General features: G+C 50.3%; 1 long non-coding RNA gene across 1 annotated transcript in view; it reads right to left on the reverse strand.

The window, feature by feature from the left end:
• Positions 1 to 12893: 12893 nt before the first annotated feature.
• The window catches only part of LOC116622060, a 79809-nt gene continuing 73406 nt past the window's right edge, over positions 12894 to 19296 (reverse strand). Inside the window, exon 3 of the long non-coding RNA XR_004297524.1 lies at positions 12894 to 13125. This is a non-coding gene — a long non-coding RNA (uncharacterized LOC116622060). The remainder of the gene's footprint in view (positions 13126 to 19296) is intronic.

Raw genomic sequence — 19296 nt, forward strand, 5'->3', positions numbered from 1 at the left:
GTGCTCTGGGCCCCTTCCCCACCCGCCCTTCTCCACTCCGCTGCGGTTTCCATGGCGACGGTCTGAGCCTCCCTTTGTTGCTAAGGGCGATAAGCAATCTGGAGAGGGAGCAGGCCATTGACTCATCTCACTGAGACTCGTGGTGGGCACAGGAGGGGTGGGGACAGGGATGCAGAAGGGGCTCAGCTCTGCAACCACCCCCACACTGGTCCAGGCACATCTTTGGGTGCCTCTGAATGGGGTCTGCACAAGAACGAAAACACACAGGGGAGGGGCTCTGAGAGTCAGGTAGAAATCATGCGTCTCCTGCAGCCTCCGGTTCCAACAGCATTATCTGTCCTCAGGGTCCATCAGGTCGTCTGTCTGGTAAATACTGATGGAGCTTTTCCGGGTGCCAGGCCCTCGTCTGGGGGCAGAGAATAAACGTCAGGCAACCCTGTGCTTTGTTCTCGTGGGAGACACATTCGTCGGTTCCCAAAGTTTGGCCCTTGCCTTAAGAAAGATGTCGAGTGTCTTCTGGGAGGCGGGATCGTGCTAGACCTCGGGGTAACGGCAGGGAATACAGTGAGCCTCCCTCCCCTGGTGCAAGGGAGACAGACGATGAACAACAGGGCTAACACAACCTCGGGAGTTCACCAGGCCTGTGAAGAAAAACCAAGCGGAGAACTGGAAGGTGTTAATACGGAAGGCAAGGACGGTCTTCGATGCGTGCTAAGGCCGTGGGGCTATCCGAGCAGAAGGCCAAATGGTAAACATGAGACTCTCTGGGGGAGAGAAATCTAGGCAGAGGGAATAGCAGGTCCGGAGGCAAAAACGTACTGTGCATGTGCAAGGGAGTCCGACGTAGCCACATCATGCAAGGCCTCATAAAACATGGGCCTTTGTTAACAAATTGTTAATATTGATCCTAGTGCTGCTGATGGAGTTTCTCCTATGAGTCAGACCCAGGGCCAGGGGCTGGGTTTACGCAGATGCATCAGAACTGACACGCTCCCTGCCTTCGCGGAGCTCACAGTTATTCGGGGATCCTGATATTAATCAGATCATCAAAAAACAGACGCCTTTCAAGAATATCGAGTTCGCATTTAGTGCCTTCGCTCGGCTTGTGGTGTCTGCTTGTGCTGGGCGCCCACAGACAAGTATCAGCCCCGTAAGGTGGATGATATTACCATCCCAAATTTAGCCATGAGGGGATGGAGGCGCAGAGAGGTTGGACAATCTCTGGAACATTCTGCCGCTAGCCGGCGGCAGGGCTGGGGTTTGAACGGAAGCCATGTGGCTTCCGGACCCATGATTTCACCTGGTAGGGGTGCTCCTTGCAACCATGTTCTAGTCCCAAGTATACAGGGCAGGTACACAGACGGCTGGCTCGACCCCAGGGTTGGAAGACGATGTGCTAACTCGGCGGGGGGACGCCATCGCTGAAGAAAGTGACTGGGGGGAGGGATACCCGGTGTCGAAAGAGAAACAGTCTGTGATGGGTGGACACGTCATCTTTAGGGAAAATTCTCCAAAGAAAGCCCGCCGTAGCTAGTCCACCAACCACCTTTTGTCAAATTATAGCTTATAAGATGCTGGACCGTGTGTTCAGTACCGTTACTATTGTCTTACGAGGTAGGGCCAATTAATATTCCGATTTTACCCGTAAGTTTGACTAGCCACGTCTCAGAGAGAGAGATGGAAACACCTGCCCCAAAACCTACATTTTTTCATATTTATTTTTTAAATTGGGGTGAAACGCATGTAACATAAAAGTTGCCATCCTGACCACTTCAAGCGTGCAGTTCAGTGGAGTTAAGTACCATCACCACCATTCGTTCGTAGAATTCTCTTCATCTTGCAAAACTGAAATTGTGTCCCTGTTGCCGCTCCCCCCAGCCCGGGCCCCCACCATCCTGCGGGCTGTCTCTCCAACTCTGACCACTCCAAGTTCCTCCTGTAAGGGGACTCCTACAGTACTTGGCTTTTTGTGACTGGCTTCTTCCACACATCATCATGTCCTCAGGTTCATCCACACCGTGGCATGTGCCAGACAGAGCCTCCTCCCTCCTTTTGGAGGCTGAACGATATCCCACTGTGTGCATACACCCCCGTTTCACTTATCCATCACCTGTCAGTGGACACTGGGCTGCTCCCACCTTGGGCTGCTGTAAATAAGGCTGCATGAACATCGGTGTACACATATGTCTTCGAGGCCCTGCTTTCGACTCTTTGGGCAATGTACCTAGAAGCAAAGTTGCTGGATCCTAATTCCACGCTTGGTTTTTTTTGAGGAACCGCTAGACCGCTCTCCACACCAGTTGCACCATTTTGTGTTCCCATCAGCAGTGCACAGGGGAAGGACCCATATTTTTAGTTATTCACAAATAATGAGTGAGAAACTAGCGAATTCCAGGCTGGGATTTTGAACGTACACTCAGTTTAATACCAGATTCCAGAATATTCCATCCTCTGAGGTTCTCTCTGCTGATTTTCAGCTGCTAACACCTCCTCAGCCCAGCAGCAGTTTCCATGGTAACAGATTGAGTTTGTCTGGGTTGCTAAGGAACCAAAGAGCCCTGAGGAGGGACAGGCTGGAGCTCCAGTGTGCAGCCAGCCTAGGTGAGGGTGGGGAGGCTGGGGGGCCCTCATCAGCGGCTCATGCACATCCTCTGTGCTTGTCCCGCGACATGTCTTTGCGCAAGGGCACAAAGTTGGCTCTGAGCCTCACAGGATCTAGAAAACCCCACATCTTCACACCAGAAGTGGCCGGGGACCTAAACATTCAGTGTCCTCACCATATTCTCCTCCCTTTTACTTATTCACTCAACAAACATGTATTGAGAGCCTGCTCTGGTAAGTCAATGTGCCAGACCCTGGGACCACCATGATGAGAAAGACACAGATACGATGTTGATGGATAGCAGAATGTGCTGCCCCCAAAATACGTCACTTTGGGACGTGGGTTATTTTTTGCTGCAGGCCCTTGGAAAAGAGCAAATGCAGGGAGGGGCTTTCTCTGGGCCCCTCAGCCACCTGCAGGACAGGTCCTCAACGTCATGACAGGAGCTCAACGTCATCAGTCCCTCTGGGGAGTTTCATCCGCCCGGAAAGACTGGCTCTTGTCACAGGAGGGGTGACCAGAAGCAGACACCACACCCAGAAAGACCGTCACAAACCATCATACCTCCTTTCCCAAAAATCATTTATTCTCCCCAAAAGGCCCACATCCCCTGTCCCTCTCCCTATGGGCACGGTATGCAAACCTGCATCCTAGGCCACTCTGGGAGCTGCTTTCTGCCTGGGCGTCTCCCATGTATACGTGAGATGTACACCTTAATAACTTCTGTCTTATGCTTGTTAATCTGTCCTTCGCTACAGGGATCTCAGCCAAGAACTCAGAAGGGTAGAGAGAAAATTATCTTTCCTCCCTGCAATGTCTTCGTTCGTTTGTTTGTTTTGTTTTTTTCTACAAGAGCCTGCTTGGAGATGCTTCCATTCGGTAATTTATCCTACAGATGTTCACTGCAGGTCCACCCTGTGCTAGGCTATGTTAGCAAGAAGAGAAAGAAACACGAGCCTCCCCGGAGATGGCAGCTATGGGGTGGGGTCATCCTTAGTCAAGTAGCCAGTGCAGTCCCTCACAGACCTTATTTTTTTATTAGAATGCATCCTTGGAATGTTCTACAGCTTGATTGTGGTGTTGTACCCAGGTGCCCACGTTCACCAAAACCCATTAGCTGCATGCTTACAACAGGTGCCTTTTGTTGTATGTACATTACACACCGATAAGCTGATTTTTTTAAAAAATGCATTTTGGGGCAGGGTCAGAATTTTACTATTTGGGTCTCTGTGGACTCCAAAGAAATCCCAAGTGTCAAAAAAAAAAAAAAAAAAAAAAAGCCGCTGATAGAAGCAGCATCTTCTGACCACTCATCCGCGGACTGGGAGGAGCCCTTTGGCTCTAGGGACGGACTTCTGTGCATCGTACCTGCCCCAGGATGACTTCAGGGGAGACGGGGGCTTGGTGAGTCAGATGAAGGACATGAGTGGAATCAGTCGGTTTGCATATGGCAGGCTGTTATTCTCCTTCAGAATTGGGTCTCTGGGGAAGGCTGTCTCTCCTCTAAGTCCCAGCCCCCGCACCCCCCAGATACCAAAACATCCTAAGACACCGAAAGGTAAAAACCATAATTAATGCAGGTGGATCGACGGGTCAGTGGGCAAGCAGGTGGGTGGGTAAGTGGATGGACGGATGAGTTCAAATGCCAACTGTATAGATTTCCACCCCCAAAATGGGAAGAAAATTGCAAGTACAAGTAGAAATGAGGTACGTGACATCCCTCCCCCAGCACAGGGTGACTCCTTGCGGCCCAGGTACTCCTTCATTCAAAACATTTATTAAGTTCCTGCTGGGCCACGATTACTAGATCACACACAGTCTTTAGCCACCTTCTGGAACATTCCAGGTTCTCTGGATCCCTTCTGTCCCCTCCTCCCCACTGCAGCCGTTTTCATGGCAACAGCCTCGGCCAATCACCGCTGAAGGAGAAGAAGCTGGCTTGCCGACCTCCAGCCAGGGTCCCCAGGGATGGGAGAAGTAGCATAAACTCGGGAGGCTGCCCATCACAACGCAAAGGGAGTCGAGTGTGTGGGATGGCACAGAAGCCATACCCTCCCAGAGCTTCATCTAGCGGGAGACACAGGAAGAGAGCCAGGGGTGAGAAACATCAGGAACAGAGCAAGGGTGGAGGGTGGGAACAGGGAAGGGCGTGGGGGGAGGGGGGCGGAGGAGGGAGGACCCTGCTGAAGTAGTGTCTGAGCGGACTTGAAATAGGAGAGCAGGGGAGGCTGGAAGTCCAAGTGAGGACCCTCTTCCCGGCTTGCCCATGATCGCCTTCGGGCTGTGTCCTCGCTCCATGGGGAGAGAGTGCTCTGGGGTCCCCTCCTCTTCTTCCAAACACCACTGATCCCACCCTCATGACCTCATCTAAACCTAATCACCCCCTCAAAGCCCACGTCCCAGTACCAGCACACTTGGGGGGTTAGGGCTTCAACATGAGTTTTGGGGGGGATGCAATTCAGCCCATATGGGTACCTTGGGGGGACCAGGAAAACTCAGTCCTGAATTTGGTTTGGGAGTCGTCCTCACCCGCCAACGCAAATATGAAGCGGAACACAAATGAAAAGGCAGCTTCATCCTGAGCCTCAAAGGATCTCCACAAAGGCAGTGACCTGCACGTGTAGAAGGAAGCCACCATATATGTGACAGGGCCACGCAGCAGAAAACAACAGGGCGCCTGCGGACGAGCAGGGACCTCAGCCTTCAGCCTCAGGGAACTGAATTCTACCAACAACTGCATGGTGTTGGAAAAGGACCTCGAGACCCAGAAGGGAAAATAACCCAGCCTGCGAGACCCCTGCCCCCCACTCCCGCCCCAGCAAGCCCAGATAATACGCAGAGTTTCAAGTGGCTCAGTTCCTGATGGTTTGTTATGCAGCGGCAAACACCGGATCCGTCAGCTGACTGAATGGGTGGACGGTATCTTTAAAAAGAGGCGCTCTCTTGGCCCACAGTTAGGCTCCCGGTTAAGTAAACTAACTGAATCAGTGAGCCAAGACCTGTGTCTGATTAGAATTCCAGTAGCGCAAAACCTGTCTTCAGAAGTCAACATGCTAAAGAGGAAAGCCATCGTGATTCTTATCTTTTCCAAAGATTTTTACTTCAGGAAAAGTAACTGGAGAGAGTCTGCCTTAAAATGAGAATCTGTTTCACAAGCTCCATACGCAAATGACCAGCTGAGGACCACCCACGGGGGACACCTGCCTGGACCGGATCTGGCCCGGGCGGGCACGGTGTCCACTCCCTAGTGAGGAAGTAGGGGCAGCGGTCTTACTGGGGACAAAGACCCATATTTTTATTGATTCATTTGTTGCCATTTCAGAGCCTGGAAAATTCCAGGCTCCAAGGCTCTCTCCCCTCCTTTGCAGCCCCTCCCTCCCTGTGCTGTGGTTTCCATGGCAACAGCCGGGAGCCCGCTCCTGATGCAGAGGCTGGTGAAGGCTCCTGGGGAAAGGAGCTGCTGACACCCCACCAGCCAGGGCGCCTCGGAGGGGAGGAGACCCTTAAAGGCGCAGACATCTCGCCAACACTCCATGCGCATTTAAAAAAGGTTTTATGGTGGTAAAGCACACATGTGATAAAATTTACCCTTTTCACCATTTTTTAGGCACGTAGTTCTGTGGGACTGAGTGCATTCACACTGTTGTGCACCATCCCCACCATCGGTCTCTGAGCTTCTTCCCAAACTGAAACTGTCCCCATTAAACCACAACCCCCGACCCCGTCCTCCCCCAGCCCTGATAGCCACCATCCTACCTCGGTCTCTCTGGATTCGACAGCTCTAGGCTGTGGCGAGTGACAGGAGTTTCTTCCCTTTTAAGGCTGAATAATATTCCTGCGTATGGATGTGCCACATTTTGCTCATCCATTCATTCCTCAAAGGACACTGGGTTGCTTCCATGTTTTGGCTACTGTGAATAACGCTGCTATGAACACGGGTGTGCAGACATCTCTTTGAGACCCTACGTGCAGTTCTTTTGGATGTGGACCCAGAGGTGGAATTGCTGGACCACACGGTAATTCCTGGCTTAACGTTTTGAGGGGCCGCCATACTGTTTTCCACAGCGGCTGCTCGACTTTGCTTTCCCACCAGTGACCGTGCATGTCTTCCTCACTTGCCACAACTGCTCCTTTTGATGGAGTCCCTGCAGACGGGCATCGAGATGGCTCTGGAGCTTCTGCCGACTCTACACCATTGCAAGTGTTTAGTTCAGTAGTGGTCGTGGGTGCCGGTAGCCCAAACACCATCTCCTACCATCCGGTCTTCATTAGGGTTTTTTTTTTTTTAAGTTTATTTATTTATTTATTTATTTTTACGTCACCTCCACACCCAACGTGGGGCTCGAACTCACGACTCGAGATCGAGCGTTGCATGCTACACCAACTGAGCCAGCCAGGCGCCCCCAGTGTTCATTAGTTCAATTATTTGTTTGTATGCTCACTCCCTCAACACTATTTTCCAAGCGTCTACAGTCTGCTAGGCACTGGAAGGTAAACGGTGCACAAGAACAGACCCAGTCTCTGCTTTTGTGGAGCTCTACCTGTCTGTACTTGAGTTTCCTCATCTGTAAAATGGGCACGACACAGATTCTGCCCCCATAGGGGTCAGCGAAGACTAGATGACTCATATTTGTAAAGCGATAGGGCACAGCCTGGTGCGCGTGAACCATCATCTGGCCTGGCCCTGTGCTGGCCACGGTGGAAGGAGTGGACCCTCCCCTCTGGAGTACAGCTGGGGTGTGCATGAGCGAGCAGGACACCTGTCTCAGGACCCACTCGTGCAAGGCAGGACCACGGCGTCCACCTCAGCTTTCCCTCCCATGCTCCCCACGCAGCCATCGCAGAGTCCTGACAAGATGGGCTCCGGAACATCCCCAGAAGCCGACCTGGCTCCCTCCTCATCGCTGGGCTCGGAACGCTGCCACCGCATTTTAGGTGGCCCCAGGATGGCCCGTGCTTTTTCTAGGACCGTCCCTTGAGGAATTCCCACCACTAACAGGGTGAATACCACATTCTGAACTCCTACCTGGGAGGTGACCTCATTGCAGGCTAGGGGTGTGTCTTCACCCCGCACCTCAACCCTTGTGCAGAGCCGCCTGTTGTAAGTAATAACAACAATACTAAGAAGTACTAACGTGTGCGTGTGTGCACTGCGGCACTTTGTGGTCCTACGCCACGTGCCCAGGAAGCTCTGCTGCATGGACAGACTGTCTCCAACACATCCACCGACAAGGAAATCAACCCTTCTCGACCCACAAAACCTCACGTCCCATGTTTGAACGAGTCTCAGAGAACAAACATGACCTTGAACCTCCTTCCCCCCTTTCAGCTCTTCGATGCCATGCTCCGTCTCACGAAAAAAGAATTACTGTGAGTTCTCTTGTTTCCAGACGTACACATGGCCTCTTTGCGAGCGTCTGTTTTCAGTTCATACTTTCAAAGTTTGTTGATTTGGGAGTTCAAGGCCCTCTCTGGCCCGCGGATAGCACGGCAGTTCCTGGAACTGGCTGTGTGTGTGTGTGTGAAGGAGCATGTGTGAGCAGAGCCCCAGAAGAAAGCCTCTCTTTCTGCTGTGTTGAAGGGTGGGGTATGGGGCATCCAGCCTCTCAGCCCTCTCCTTCCTTCCTGCACCGAACCTATAAACAGCCAAGTCTTGTACTTGAGGCTGGAGTCTGTGGCCTCCTCCACACGCTCTCACAGAACAGCTACAGTACGTGCTCAGCAAATTCCTGTCAGACAGAATTCCCCAAACAGGTCCCCTCTGTGACTGGAACGTATTTAGGAGAATTTGACTCTGGGCCTGTGGCCTGGGGCGGCATGCGTGCATGTGTGCTGAGCATGCACGCTCCCTGTGGAAACATCTACACTCGTGGTGGGCAGCTCTGCACCCCTTCTTCCCCGCTCCCTCTCCACCCATCACCAGCCAGGTGCCCAGCACTCTACTCCAAGAAGCTGCTCTTGCCCATCCTAAATCCGATGGCTATGTCCGTCTGGGTCCCTCAGCTCACAGAGCTTGACCGACTCACAGGGACACTAACCTCCCTATGGTCTTTGTCTTCCTTCCCCAGGTGCTCCTCTAAGTAGCCAAGGCTCCAGGACTCGGTCCAGGTCCACCTTTCTCATCAGCACTGGTCACCTACGGTTGCTAACAAGTTACCCCAACATTTAGGACCGAAAGCAACAATGCCTGTGATCCTGGGAAGCAGGAGCAGCTCAGCTGAGTGGTTCTGGCTCAGAGTCTCTCCTGAGGTTGCTAGTAAGATGCTGACCAGGGCTGCAGTCACGCGAAGGCTTGACTGGGGCCGGATGGTGCATGTTCAAGGTGCTTCCTCACAGTCCTGGCAAGTTATGCTGCCTGGTGGCAGGAAGCCTCAGTTCCTGGCCTAGAGTAGCTCTCTAGGGGAGCCGCCTGAGTGCCCACACGACGTGGTTTCCCCCAGAGCAAGTGAGCCAGCGGAGAGCGTGCAGGAAGCAGCCATGCCTTTCATAACCCCGCCTTGGAAACCACACATGGACAGTTCTGTAATATCCTGCTGGTCACACAGGTCAGCTAGCTGTCTCCTCTGTGGGAGGGGACCGCACAGAGGCTCGAGGACCAGGACTCTGAATCACTAGGGCCCACCTTGGCGGCCAGCTTCCACATCCTTTCTGCTCCCTCTGAGCTGCCCTTATCCAGAGCCACGTTCACAAAAACCATCTCCAGCCCTGATTTTCGGTTTGAATTCTTGCCTCTGTGACATCTCTCCATGAACGTTAAACTGGCATTGTAAGCTAAAAATCAAAATGAATGCCAAAAATAAAAAGCCATGATGGAAGGATGGAATGTCAAAAATTTAAATAAAGTCCAGTGTGTGTTGAGCCATATTGAAGTGTGGGGCTAAGGAAAAAATGTGAGTTCCTATATATGTGTGTTTTTTTTTTAAAGATTTATTTATTTTTTAAGATTTTATTTATTTATTTGCCAGAGAGAGAGCACAAGCTGGGGGAGTGGCAGGTAGAGGGAGAAGCAGGCTCCTGCCAAGCAGGGAGCCCAATGCGGGACTCAATCCCAGGACCCTGGGATCATAACCTGAGCCGAAGGCAGATGCTTAACCGACTGAGCCACCCAGGCGTCCCTATATATGTGTTTTTATGTAAAATTTTAATGGTTGATTTTTTTCCTCTAGAACATTAAACTCATTGAAAAAATATTGTAAAACTGAAAAGTAAATATATTAAAACTTACATTATCGTATGTCTAAATAGCTTATTTATACAAAAGAAAAAAAACCATATTTTATTATAATTTTACTTTCCTGGATTTAATGGAAGCAAATTCATCAATAATATTTTCAAAATCTATTTCTGAAAAAAAATTGTCTCTTAAAAATAAATTTAAGAGGCGCCTGGGTGGCTGAGTCAGTTAAGCGCCTGCCTTTGGCTCAGGTCATGATCCCGGGATCCTGGGATCGAGCCCCACATCCCTGAGCTGGGAGCCTGCTTCTCCCTCCCCCTCTCCCTCTGCCTCTCCCCTCTGCTCGTGTTCTCTCTCTCTCTCAAATCAATCAATCAATCAATAAAATCTTTGGGGAAAAAAATAGAAGTGATAGATACCGTGAGGAAATTAAAAAAATATATTTAAAAATACATAAAAGCGGGGCACCTGGCTGGCTAAGTTGGTAGAGCGTGTAACTCTTAATCTTGAGGTCATGAGTTCAAGCCCCATGTTGGGTGTAGAGACTATTTTTAAAAAATTAAATAAATAACTAACCCCCCTTTAATAAACACATACATAAAATGTTAATATCTGGTTCATCATGAGGGGGTTTTCATTAATGTTTTTTTTTTTTTTTTAATATTGCATTAAAATGCTGTTTATCTTGAGGACTGAGTGTTGTGTGCTGTTACTGATTGCGTTTGCTGAGTGGGCGTCGTGCCTTTGTTCATGTAATGCTCACATGAGCCCTGAGAGGCAGGTCCTCTTTTTCTCAAATGAAGCAAGTGGCTCAGAGGGTGTAGGGGCTGTGGTGTGATGGGCTCCATCTAGGGCGGCCTAACTCTGCAATTAGAACCGGACAGGACCACCTTTCTCTTCTCTGTGCTCGGGAGCTCGTCGGTAAGGTGGGAAGGTCATGTCACTCACCTTGCAGCTACGTCCTGGGAATAGTGCATCAGGGCGTGCCTGGCACATGTTAGTTATTGTATAATAATGACAGTAACTGTGATGATGATGATGGTGATGTGTTGGCAATCAGGGGCCCCAGCCAGATTTGAAACTGCTTGATTCTAAAAACACCAGGCTTCTTCATCTCAGTGACTAGCTCCACCATCTAAGACATCTAAGTGCATTTCTTCCTCTCTCTTGGCTACCTAATAGGGCCCCCCCATCATTTGTGGGCCCAGCCTCCGGCCCAGTGGCCACACAGCCCAGAGAAGTCACTAAGTACGTATTTGTTCTTCTGGCAGTTTACTTTCATGTGACTGTTTGATCTCTTTCTCTCAGTGTCCTTGTTGCTGCAAGAAGGTAGTGAGAAGCCTGCTCCATGCCCTGGTGATCTCCAGTGTCCCGGAGAAAGCCCGACATACAGGAAACGTTCAATTAATTATTGGTGATGCTAACAATATTAAAATTTCTAATAGCTAAATTGCAAATCCCACAGTTCTTACCATCGACAAGGCCCTTCTTGATCCACCCCCACCCCCTCCTCTTCCTTACCCTGACTAACAGCACTTCAACCACTGTGGTCTCATTTCTCTTCCTTGAATGTGCTCAATGTGTTTCTACCCCAGGGCCTTTGCACGTACTGTACCCTCTCCCTGGAATGTTCTTTTCCCATGACTTGCTCCCTGGCTTTATTCATCTCTCTCTTCATTTATCACAACCCAAGAAAGGCCGTCTTTGACTACCCCATCACTTTGACCCAGTCACCCTCTCGTCCACTAACCCCTTCACTCTTTATCAGAGCACACAAATCAAATTTAGTTTGTGGTCTGTCTTCCCCCTCAGAAAGTAAGCACCACGAGAATTTTCAAGGCAGGTTCTTCCACATCACTGTACCCAGGGTTTCTCAATCTTGGCACTACTGACGTTAGGGGCTGGGTCGGTCCTTGTCGGGGGCTGGCGTCCTGTGTACTGTAGGGTGTTTAGCAGCACCCCCGCCTCTGTGTACCAGATGCTAACAGCACCTGCCCCTCTGCTTGTGGCAGCCAGAATGTTTCCAAATGCCTCCTCGCGGAGGCAAAATCGCCCCCAGTTGAAAAGCACTGTTCTAATCCCATATCCTAGAACAGTATCTGCCATTATTGTTGGTGTGAGATCCATAGTCTACGAACGAATAATTATAGTTGATAATGCTTGCATCGCGGTGCTCCTGGGAGACTTGCCATGTCTAAGGCACTGATTAGGTGACATTCTACAAACGCCCTGCGGTGCATTTTAATTCCAGGAAAGAACATGCTGGGGCCTCTGGTAGACGCCCTCCCCACCCCGTTAATTTTGTTGTCCACTGCTGTTTGCTGTTCTCCCTCAAGACCTTTGCAGGACAAAGGCCACTCTTGCCTGTTGCCATGGGAACCGCAGCCGAGGGCGAGGGGAGAGGGGAGGGGAGGGGGCTGCAGAATCGTGGAGACACAGAGAGAGAGAGGCTCAGGGCGCCGAAACATCCAGGCTCCAGAGGCAAACGTGAGTTTGAGGACGTCCTCGCACACATGCCACACAACAGGAGTTTGTGGAAAGAACAAAATTCGTTTGCCGCCCCCCCACCCCAACACACACACTATCTGTTCTATCTGTGATGTGAGGAACGCGTCCTCCTTGCGAGGGAAAAATAGAAGTGGTCTGTATTTGATTCTAGGGAGAATTGCACTTGCCTATTCCTCCCTGCTAAGTGAATTTTGGTGAGCGAAACCCAAATAAATAACCAAGTGCTTTCACTAAACGGAGGAAGGAAATGATGCCAGGCGCGCGCGCATGACGAAAACGTGCGGGTGCTGTGGACCCAGGTGTGAGGACAAGTTCGAGCCGCGTCCCAAGGTCCTTCCAGTGAATCATGGAAACTGCGGGTCGTCTCGGGGACCCCAACACCCATGGCGTTAAGTACTCTTCAAAAACGCAAGTTGCTTTGTAGGAAAGCACTTTCTCGTTTTCACTGCAAGCCCCTACCTCGCTGGTTTTAGTTAATCACGGCCGCTACCATGACCACAAGGTGGGCATTCACGTGCTTGTGATCTCTGGAAGCAGAACTGCTGGGTCGTTGGGCGAACGTATTTTAAACTTTGCCAAAAATACCAGACAGAGAGGCCGTATCCCACGTATGCCCACCGCCCGCACTAGGAACGGGCCTGCCTCCCCAATCCCCCGTTGACGGCGTGTGGTCATCCTTGCCTACCTGATGTGGTGGAAACCGCGTCTCGGTTTGGCTCGGCATCCGGTTTGTGGGTCACAGGTGGGACGAGACCTCTGTGACTGTTGCTTGCACGCTGGGAGTTCTGCTCTGTGAACACCTTTTCAGATCCTTCGTCCTGTTTTACAGTCTCTTACTGGCCTGAAACACAATTCATACACGTAAGTGACATACGTTCCTTTGACTACCACGTCGGCTGCAATGACGTCAGCCGGTTGCGTTTTCAATCTCTCTTAACTTGTGGCTTTCCCTGATACATATACATATACACTCTTTTTAAAAATTGTGCTAAAATACATATAACAACATAAAATGTACCATCTTAACCATTTTTAAGGATATGGTCCAGTTTAGGTTCATTCACATTGTTCCACAACCGTCCCCACCATCCGTCTCCAGGACTTTCCATCTTGTGAAACTGAGACTCCGTCCTCACGAAATGACAACTCCCCTTCCCCCTCCCCCAACCCCTGGCGCCACCATCTACTTTCTATTCTAAGTACCTCATATAAATGGAACCATAACACTGTCTTTTTGTGACTAGCTTAAGCCACTTAGCAAAACGTCCTCAAGGTCCATGCACATTAGGATTTCCTTCCTTTCTTTTTTTTTTTTTTTTAAGATTTATTTATTTTGAGTGGGGAGGGGCAGAGGGAGAGAGAGAGAGAATCTCAAGCAGACTCCATGCTGAGCACAGAGCCCAATGTGGGGCTTGATCCCAGGACCCTGAGATCATGACCTGAGCCGAAATCAAGACTCGGACGCCTAACCGACTGAGCCACCCAGGCATCCCTCCTTTCTTTTTAAGCTGAATAGTATTCCCTTGTGCGGACAGACCGCATTTTGTCCATCTATTCATTCACTGATGGACACTTGGGTTGCTTCCACGTTTCGGCTCCTGTGAATAATGCCTCTCTGAACACGGGTGTACACATACCTCTTTAAGACCCTGCTTTCAGTTCTTTTGCGTGTGTAGCCAGAAGAGCAATTGCTGGGTCGTAGGGTAGCTCTATCTGTAATCTTCTGAGGAACCGCCATACTGTTTTCCAGAGTGGCTGCACCAGCTTGCATGCCCACCAACGGTGCACGAGGGTTCCTGCTTCTCCACATCCTCCCCAATACTTGATACCTGCTGGGTTTTGTTTGTTTGTTTTTAATAGTAACCATCCTGGTGGGCGAGGTGGCATCTCACTGGTTTTATGTGGTCAGCTTTATGTGTCTTTGTGCTCGTGCTTCTGTGCTTTTGGGACTCGTTCGTGCATCCTTCCCTCTCTGTGATGGTGAGAACGCCGACACGTCGAGTCTCATACTGAGCAGAGGAAAGGCCCAAGAGAAACCGTGTCCCTCAACGAGGTGCTGGCCCCAGCTGCTCACCGCGGAGTCTGAGCCAGAATTAAACTGAAAAGATGGCTCATATGGGAGAGGAGTTCGTCCGGAGTTTCATGGCCCTCTGGACGAGGCTCGAAGAATGTCAACATTCAGTCTGCGTGCCAGATAAATCAACCGACCTCAGAATTTTCCCTGATTAATGAACTGAGTGCCAGACTGGAGTCCAAGCTCTCTATGTATTGCCTTCTAACTCAGGAAGGGAAAGGCTTTCTCGGAAACAGTAAAACATAGCCAGTGTTCTGGAGATTCATTCCCAAACATGTTGAAGACTAGTCGTCTGTTCTGTGGATGTCATCCCTGGAGCCAGCTGCAGATGAGTTTCTCTCCACTTTTCTGGCGTGAAAATCTTGACTCTGATTTTCTCCTGGCTTTAGTTCCAGTGCCGGGTGACTTCCCTGGGACTCCGTAGGCATCACGCATTTCGAGCCCACTTCTAAAATCCTGTGTTACATTGAATTAAAGTAAAAATCGATGGGAGTGATTATAATAACAGAGTGGTATTGTAAAATGCTCGGGATGTACTAAGTGAGAAGTCTTTATGATTCTGTGGCCCGACTTTGTGGATGTGTTTGTAAATTCACATACAGAAACAGATCAAAAAAGAATCTGTTTAATCTCTTCCTCCACTTCCTCCGAGTAAGGACTCCCCTTATTTGTCGTCGAGGCACGCAGGTTAGTGGGATGGCAGAGAACGCCTTCTGGACAGTGAACGTTCATTCCCAGGGGCCGCAGGGGACCCTTGAGTCTGGGCAGCAGTGACTGTGTCCTCCCCAGACCAGTCTGCGGCCGGCCTCTACGAGTCTGCCTCCAGAACCTCCACAGGGATCTAAAGCTGTCCTGCCTCTCCAAAGATCTACCTGCTGTCCCCCCGTGCCTCTCTCAATGGCTGGTGTCATGCTGGCTTCTGTCGCTGCCAAGGATGCTGGCTGTTACACCAGCGTCTCCTTGATCTGGTGTCCAAAAGGCCTGGTGCGGGGAGGCGACAGGACCACGGCTTGCCCAGACCTTACCTGAAGTAGCAAAGGATGCCCCTTCCCCGGGGGGGTGCAGCCTCACAGCTCCATGCCCAGCTTGGTGGGACAGGATGGTTTGGATTTCAACCCTTTTACCAGCCGCCTTGATTATCACCCTTGTGCAGTGAACAGCCTGCACAACCCTACACCGAAGCCCCATGGCCTGCCTACTCATTTTCCAATCTTTAGGTAGGAAAGGAAAGTCCTCCTACTCCTACTGAAAATGTGTCACTCATGTTTATTGAGCACCTACTGTATGCAAACCTAAACTCGCATGTGAAATTTAATCTCAGACACATCTGTGAGTCAAGGTGTTCTTTTGGCCCCATTTTTCTTACAAGCCCTGTCAGAGCTGATAAACAATATTATGTATATTTATACTTACAATGGCTAATTAATAAAACCCAAAGTGCTGTCCAGGGCCTAACAGGGTTCTCTTAACCAGACAAGGAAACTGAGGCTCGAAGAGATGACAGAGACGGCATGATGGATTGGAACCAGTGCCGCCACATTTAACCGCAACGCGGAGCGGCCTTCCTCATCCTCTCTGCCTCAGGGACCTCATCTGTAAAACGGGGAACGGTAGCAACTGCCTTTCAGTGCTGTGAGGGTGAATGGAAGGCACACAGCACCTGGAGCTCACACAGCCCAGGGGAATCAGTCGCTCGGGCGCAATGTGTCCTTGTGACTAACATCACCATCACTATTGCTGCCTTTGACCCCTTCCCAACCCTGGTATTCACAGCCCCGCCCACGAGGCACCCACCCCAGACGCCAAACCCCAAACCGATGCCGAAATGCCTCTCTCCGCGTCCCTTTCCCGGAGGCGGGACCTGGCACCAGGGTGGTCACCAAGTAAACCACTCGTCCTTCTGATGTCACCTCCGTGTGTTTGTCAGCGTGATTCCTCTCCCTTCCACGGACTCTGAGCCACGTGGACACCTCCATCCTTGTGTCACTGAGTGATGGACACACTTAATACAAATAACACTCTCTAGATTAATACTTACAGGGGCTAATTAATACAATCCAAAGTGCCTTCCATCGTGACCTGACCTTCCTCCATCGCTGACTTCACCTCTTACGCTCTGTTATCTCACGCTGCTGGGGAGCTGCTTCCTTCCTAGGATGTCCCAACAAGCCCCCAGACAGCCTGGGCCCCTCTTCCTTCATCCCTGTTCACTCCCTTCCCTTACACATCTGCTCAATGCCCATCCTCTCCTGGGCCCTCTCCCCAGCCTCTGCCTAAGCTTTTTTTCTTCACTGCTCTAATCACGGTGCTGCGTTCTGGGTTCTCCTGTCCACTGTCCGCGACCCCACTAGAAGAGAAGCCCCAGAAGCAGGGGCTTTCCACTGTCTGGTTTCTGCCGCGTCTGCCCCCCTGCTCTGTCACCCGGTACATGGCCGGGGGGCCTCGGTACCTATTTGTCTGATGATTAAATGCCTATTTCAGAGGAACAGATGTCTCAGATATTAGGGTCTCAGGGTGGAGACTGCTTGTTTTTCTCCCCATCGCATCCCTGGCTTCATGAAAAGAGTGGGGCTTAATCAATATGTAGAATGAGTCAGTGAGTGTTGAAAGGCTAAGACCAACATCCCCGCTTCTTGTGGGGGGTTTGTGAGTTCTTATAAGGCCTGCTGGGACCCAAAGAGCCGGCTTTGTGTTCCTACTCACTGACCCCCATCTAATGATGTGCATGAATGTGCACAAAGGATGGGCCCGACCAGCAGTGGGGAGGGGCTGCAGGTGTGAGACCACCCCCCGCCCCCACCCAGGCTGGGTCTCTGTCAGGGGGCACCTCGTCATCTGTTTTCTCTCAAGAGCTGTCACCTGACTGAGCCGCAGAGGCGGGCTCAGGCCGTTGCCATGGAAACCGCAGCGGGCTCCTGGAAGGAGAGGGGAGGGGGCCAGAGAGCTAGAGCCTCAGGAGTACTGGAAATTTCCAGCTCTGGAGTCAGACTGTGCTGGGATCAAAATGTCTGGCTACCCCAAAGCAGGTGCTTACTAAAAGTCTGCTGCAAAAGTAAAGGGCTCGGCACCCCCTCTCCGTGTCTCTGAACCAAGAGTGTTTTCTCCTCACTGCTGTGCGTTCCCAGGAGAATCACACACACACAGGCGGCCCACCTCACCGACATGAATTGCGTTCCCCGAATCCAAAATAATGCCAGCTAAAAGTGGCGAGCAGAGAGACAGGAGAGAAATAATCTCAGGGAATTCCGAGGGCAACAGAGAACATGAAGCAGGGAGCTGAGAGAGACGGGGTGGTCTTACATCGACGAATCATTCTGCAGCTCGTGTCCATTCTCTCTTGCTCGAAAAATGTCCGTCATATTCCGTTGTCTGGACAGACCTCAGTGAATGTGCACACTGCTTGTTGGTGGACATTTAGGATGGTATCCGTTTCTCTTCTTTGCTACGCTGCTCTCCAGGGCACAGAGCAGTACCCAGCACAGAGTTTGAACAAACACATCCGTGTGAGAGTTTCCTGCAGGGCTCGAATCTCAAACTGGGTTTTCTGAGTGGTAGGGAAATGCACCTCACCAGCTTTTCTAGATATTGTCACACTGCTCCCCGAAATGGTCTTGGACTTCTGTCTTCGTCACCTGCAGAAATGGACGCCCTCTGGGAATAGACACATTGTGTTTTTCATCTCTGCTGTGTCCTCACCTCGGTCTGGGGTGGAGTGAGTGTCTGGCACATGGCGGGTGAATGAATGGACAAGTAAATGGGTTATATTTGCTCAAATTTGGATAATTGATGCCTATACAAGTTTTTAGTCCAGCTCTTGTTGATTTAACATAAAATTCTAACATTAAATATCCTTCAAAACACAGTTTCTTGATCAAGCGAAGAATTCGTGTCTTTGGGCTGTAAGTCCTGCAGCAAAGGGCACTTCACATCCCGTGCGCACATTCTGTGCACTTGTCCCTGGGACCGCCTCGACCTCGGTGTGGCTGTGGGTGTTTCTGTGAACGTCTGCGGGGCCCAGGCTCCCGGAGGTGGGTTTGCCGGGTCAAGGGGCATACGCGTTTTACAAGCTAAGGCCCACCGCTAAAAGAACTTGCCAGAAAGGTTATAGCAAGCTGCCTTCTCAACACCAGCCCGGGAAGGTATCCGTTTTCCACACAACTGCCAACTCTGTTGGATGACGTTTTCATCTCTGTCCCTCTGACAATGGGAAAAACGGCTTGCCAGTTTGCTTTTCACATCCAGGGTTCTGTTGTTGTTGTTGTTTTTGAGTACAAAGAGGTTGGAATATCATTTTGTATTTTTTGATCATTTCAATTTTCTTATTTTTTAATTTTTAAAAAATATTTTATTTATTTATTTGTCAGAAAGAGAGCACAATATGCACAAACAATGAATCATGGAACACTATATCTAAAACTAATGATGTAATGTATGGGGATTAACATAACAATAAAAAATTAAAAAAAAAAAAAGAAAGAGAGCACAAGCAGGGGGAGTGGCAGCCTCCCCAATGAGGGACTCGATCCCAGGACCCTGAGATCACCACCTGAGCCAAAGGCAGACGATTAACCAACTGAGCCACCCAGGCTTCCCTCAATTTTCTTCTTTAAAGCCTTCCTGTCCATATATATAATTTGAGGCTCATTTCTGCCCCCCTCATATTTTAAATTCATTTGTCACAAACACAACTGGCAGATAAAAGATAGAATTTCTTTGATCTTCATTAGGTTGCAAAGTAGTTTCACCCATTTTGTCTCTTTGCTTTACTTTTTTTTTTTCTTCTGTACCTACTTTTTCAGCTCTTGTCTTTTCTTAAGGCAGTAAAAGTTCTAGAGTTGTCTTTCCTGAGCTCTTCTCCATCCAAATATGAAAACATTCACCCAAGCTCTCTGTGCTGAGCAGAAAGCTGAAGGCCATCGGCTCTCTCCCTGTCCCGTG

The sequence above is a fragment of the Phoca vitulina genome, unplaced genomic scaffold, assembly GCF_004348235.1.
Source record: "Phoca vitulina isolate PV1807 unplaced genomic scaffold, GSC_HSeal_1.0 scaffold52, whole genome shotgun sequence".
Classification (NCBI taxonomy): domain Eukaryota; kingdom Metazoa; phylum Chordata; class Mammalia; order Carnivora; family Phocidae; genus Phoca; species Phoca vitulina.